The sequence below is a fragment of the Alligator sinensis genome, unplaced genomic scaffold (genome assembly GCF_000455745.1).
Source record: "Alligator sinensis unplaced genomic scaffold, ASM45574v1 scaffold463_1, whole genome shotgun sequence".
Lineage (NCBI taxonomy): Eukaryota > Metazoa > Chordata > Crocodylia > Alligatoridae > Alligator > Alligator sinensis.
The window spans coordinates 992,932-997,953 of NW_005842584.1; the positions used below are offsets into that span (position 1 = coordinate 992,932).

Consider the following 5,022-nt stretch of genomic DNA (forward strand, 5'->3'; position numbering starts at 1 on the left):
GCAGACGGCAGCCGGCAGGGCAGAGACGGGTGCTGTCCCTGCTGCCAGCCAGCCCAGACCTCCAATACACCTGTGACACCTGCCCCTTATCGGCTGAATCAGGAGGTCAATTAGCAGCACCATCATTAACGGTCTGGGGGAGCCAGTGACAGCAGGAGCCTCTGTCCAACGTCCCACTGAATCACCTGGAGTTGGACAACGGGGACGAGACAGACCAAGGCAGCAGGGGCAGCCCGTTCCTAACTGCCCTGGGCAGTGGCATGGTGACTGCCAGGTGCACAGAGAGCAATACATGGGCTGGGGGAGGTGGGCAGGGGTGTGGGCACAAGGGCTCCAGGGCAGAGCAGGCTTCCAGCTGCACGGCGGGTCTGACAGGGATGGGATGCCAGCCATAGAGCCCGATCCCTGGGCAGCTTGTGCCGCCCCAGCTCCTCTGCCCGCAAGTGCCAGGAGCAGGGACACGGGGGTGCCACGGGACAGAGGTGGGGGCACTGCAGCCGTGTAGGCTGGTAGAGGCCACTGCCCGCGGCTCTTGCAGGATACATGTCTTCCATGGCAGCACCCACCGCGCACACAGACAGCACCCGGGGGGCTGGTGCAGGTGTGGGAGCTGGCCCCAGGCACACGCCGTTACCATGAGATTTCCCCTCTCCGCCTGCACTTCGCCAGCAAGTCGCGCTCCATCACTTCCCCAGCGTCACTCCATCACTCAGCCCTCTGCCTCGCTGGCACCCGGTCCTGCTCCCCCTGAGCCCACGACAGGCCAGGACTGACCCCACCAACGCCCCCAGAGATGCAGCAGCATCAAGTCAACGTGAGCGAGAGACCCAGGGAGAAAGACCCAGGCCCATCACCCTGGTGTCGGACCCCGGTGGCTCCAGGGGAGCAGGTTTCTCTGCCGTAGCAAGTTGAGGACCCCCAGACACCCACCCAGGGCGCACACCCAGCCGCCCGCAGCTCTGCCCTTGCCCTGGCCCCGCTCCCTACCTTGAGTGGTGGGCAGGGGTGGCGTGGCAGACCGGGCCCAGGCTGGCAGGGCTGTCCCCGGAGGACACGGCGGCTCCCCGGCGCTGGCGGTGCCGAGACACGCTCTCACGCTCCCAGGTGCGCGGGCGAAGCCGGTGCCCTGAAGCGCCAAGGCTGGGGGCGGGCGGGCGGGGAGCGGGTGCGGGCCCTTAAGTGCTGCTCCCGCAATCAGATAAGAGGCTCTGAAAGGCCCTGATCTCGCCTGGGTTTTATGGCTCCTTCTTTCTTTTTTTTTCCGCTCCCCTCTTAGAAAACTTTGTCCAAGTTCCATTGAATGAAAGGATTATTTTTTAAAAGGAGGGGGCGGCTGAGGGAGTTGATTGACGTCCCCGCTGCTCCTATGGGAGAAGGCTGGTGGAGTGTGAAAGAAAAGGGGAGCGAAAGAGAGCTGGCAAGGGAAGGCGGGCGGGGGAGGGAGGATGGAGAGGGAAAGTTTTAGAGGAAAGTTAATGAGGTGGAAATCAATCTCTCGCTGCAGATAGGGTCACGTTACCCGCCAGGGCTCCCGGGGAAGGGGGGATGGCCGGTGGGCACTCAGCATGGCCCCCTGGGCTGTGGGGGCAGAGCCACGGGGCCTGCGTGGCTGCCCCCGGAGGTGCAGGCTGCTGCAGCGGGGACAAGTGACAATTTCCATTGCTGGGGCCAGCTCGCTGCTGCCTGCCCAGCTCGTCCCTCCGCCTGTGCGGGGAGCTCCCGGCGGACTCAGCGCAGCCAGACGCCGACCCGCGGCCCGAGGCAGGGCCGTCCTGCGCACGGCGTGTAAACCCCGGGGGGTTAGTGTCTGTGCTGCTCCTGTTTTCAGCCTGGACCTGACCCGTGCTTACCTGGGAGCTACGAGCCTCCGGCCCCCACTGACTGCGCCACCTCGGGCTTGTCACGAGCTGCCTGCGGTGGGGAGGCTCACTCGGAAACTCCCCCTGCTTCTGGGAGCCACGAGCACGGACCGGCACCAGCAGTGCCCCAGGACGGGCTGGTGCGTGCCCCAGTCTGACGTGGGCAGCTGGAGCTTCTGTGCTGGGGGACAGGGACTGTGACAGCCCAGGAAAGACCCAAATTAACTTCTTCCCTCTGCTTTGTTGTTTTTGCCAGCCCTGATGCATCCCTCCTAGCTACCCCACTCCCACAAGTGTGCTAGACTCAGGCACTGTCAGGCGGCTGGGGCAGAGCTGGTGGCATACGCGTGCAGCCTGAGACCCCGGGACCTCAGCCACATGCCCAGGATCCATTGCCAGGGGGTACCACTAGCCCCTATTTTGCTGCTGCCCCTGGGGGCAATGCATAGGGCAGAGGTTGGTACTGCCTCAGTGACCCACGGCCCCAGCTCTTGTGCCAGGAGCCTGCCCAGGTGACAGCCACAGAGCTAGGAGCCGCTGTGCCCATGGGGCAGCTGGGCACCCAGTGGCTGGAGCTGCCTGGAAGAGGCGTTGTTCCTACCACCCCGAGCAGAAGTCCCAATCCCTTGTCCATACGGGCTGACCTGCTGCCTCTCCCTAGCCACAGAGCAGGTTGGCTCCCTCGGCTCCATCCGGGAAGCCGGTGTCTGATTCCCCCAAGCACTGGGCTTCTGACATCCGCAGCTCATGGGCTACTAGACAAATCAGGCTGGCAAGGACCTCCAGAGGTCACATCTAGTCCAACCCCTGAGGTAGGATGGTCCCCATCCAAACCATCCTAGACATGTCCTTGTCTAGCCCGTTCCAAAAAGGATAGCCCCATCACAGCTTCAAGGCCCATTGTCCAAAGACACCTGGAGCATCCTGATCTGCCCCAGGGAAAGTGGGGGGATGAGTGTCTTGCTGCTGCAAAAGGTGTTAAAATACTCTCCAGAGATCCCAGGTAGAGCCAACACCTTCGGCTACAGAGGAAGGCAAACCCCCTACCCCGTCTGTACCAATCTGAGCAGGGGGTTAAAGTCCGACATGGCATAGGTCTGACCCTGAACGCAGGGGCAAGACCCTCCAGCCAGGACCCTCCTGGTTCAAGTCCCAGCAGGAGCACTGGCACAGCCCAGTCCCCATGCCCAGCCTTGGCTGCAGCCAACACCCAACGCTGCAAAGAAGGTGAAAAAACCTTCACGTGTAGCAACAGGAGGCAAGAAAATTCCTTCAAAGCATTTCCCAGCCACTTGCTCCTGGGTCCACGCCAGTGGGGGTTATTATGGGTGGGGAAACCGAGGTGCAACCTGGCACACTGACTCCAGGTCACATAGCAGGTGGGTGGTGGAACCAGGAAAAGAACCCAGGAGTCCTGCCCGGAGGTCCCATCCTGTTCTGGGCTCATCGTGCTGCTCTTCCCGGCCCCACAACGGGGCGATAGTTGAGGAGCTGAAGACAGTGAACAAAATGCGCGTTGCTGGCTGCATGGAGGGTGCTGGGGTTTGGCGCTGGGCGGGAAGTGCCTGTTGGGGCCTGGCAACGTGATGTTTATTGGAAAACGAGGAATCAGGAAATGCCTCACCGTGCCCCATAGCCCTGTTCCAGGTAGGCAGCTGCAGAGACCAGAGCAAGTTTCAAGGGAGGAAAAACCCCAGGGGTCAGCTGAGGTCACACGTGCCAAACGAGTCCATCAGGTGCAGCGGGTGATGCTGGTTCTCCAGTGCTGGGGGACAGAGGGCCCTGGACCCACCGAGCTGCGAGAGCACCTGGTGCGGGGGGCATGCCGTGCCGTGCCACTCTGCACAAGGGGTGGGAAACCCTCACTGCAAGCTCAGACTGGACCCGGCCGGCAGAACCCAGCTCTGTTCCTTGCACCCCAGAAGAGATCTCCCGCCGGTGCCAAAGCCTGTTGCCTGGGGCCCCCGCAAGGCCAGAGCCTCCTCCCTCCTGCCCTGGCAGCTGCACCCATGAGATGTTCCCATGTGAGTCTCAGTGCAAGGATGTTCCCCCCAAGCCTGCCTGAGCCTGGGGGCCTCCAGCTGGGTCCCTGGAGGAGGGCATGCATCCTCCCAGAGGGGCATTATGTGGCTAAACCAGGTCTCAGAGCCCAGGGGTACCATGCCTGGGAGATCAGCCCCTCCCACCAGCATCATCTCTGGACCCCCTCTTCCCCCTGGGTTCCCTAAAAGCAGCAGGGAGCTTCCCAGCATGCTTTGCTTGGGAACTGTAGGGCACATAGGCAGAATGCATTGCAATGGTGCCCGCCTGGATGTGCAGCTGAGCTGGTCTCAGCTCAACCGGGGCAAGGTGCAGCATGGGCAACCCCCTTCCCTCATGCAGCCCCCCAGCACCTCCCTCCCCCAGAGCCCCACCCCCGGCCCAGTCCTCTGCCCCCCTGCCAGGCACTGAGAGCCCTCCCTTACCCCCGTGACCCCCCCAGTTCAGCCTGGAGGAGGTGCACTCAGGCCCCAGGTGGGGCAACAAGGGAGCTCACGTGGTGGTGGGGGGGAGGGGGGCATCTGGGAATGATGCTCAGGGCTGGGGAAGGAGTTGGGGCTGGGAAGGAGTTTTCCCCTTGGCAGTACTTGTGGCTGCAGGGAGGGAGGTGACCAGTGAGGTTGTGGGCTTTCGCCTTCCCCTGTGGCACTGGGACACTGGCCACATGTCAGAGGGTCCCTAGAGAGTCACCAAATCGTAGCATCACAGTCACCGTCTAGGTAGCTGGGAGCAGCCAGGAGCAGAGAGCAGGGGCCTGAGAGTCTGGGGCAGGAGCAGGTGGGTCTGAAGGGGCTTGGATGTAGGCAGTCACCCTGGGGAAAACCAGGACCTGGGGGGTGTCAGGAAGCAGGGGCAGGGATCCAGACTGGAGTCACTAGCTGGGGCACCCAGAGCAGGCAGCTGTTGCTGTACAGGATCAGGTGTGGGCGATGGCCGAGCTGAGCCAGGACCCGCTGTCCGAGGACAGGGGCTGGGCTGGCGAGTGCAGCACGGGGGTGGGGCCTGGCTGGAGACTGCAGGCAGGAAGCCGGATCCAGGAAACAGAAGAAGCCGGAGCCAGAGCATCACTGAGGTTTCAGGTCCTGTGCCTGGTAGGGGGGTGAGGGCTGCAGGAGTCATTGGG

General features: G+C 63.0%; 1 protein-coding gene across 1 annotated transcript in view; it reads right to left on the bottom strand.

Annotated features, from left to right (window-relative positions):
* The window catches only part of KCNJ10 (potassium voltage-gated channel subfamily J member 10), a 58,355-nt gene extending 57,192 nt beyond the window's left edge, over nucleotides 1-1,163 (bottom strand). Inside the window, exon 1 of the mRNA XM_006032729.2 lies at nucleotides 988-1,163. The gene's annotated coding sequence lies outside the window, so the exon portion shown is untranslated. The remainder of the gene's footprint in view (nucleotides 1-987) is intronic.
* Between the last annotated feature and the right edge of the window lie 3,859 nt (nucleotides 1,164-5,022).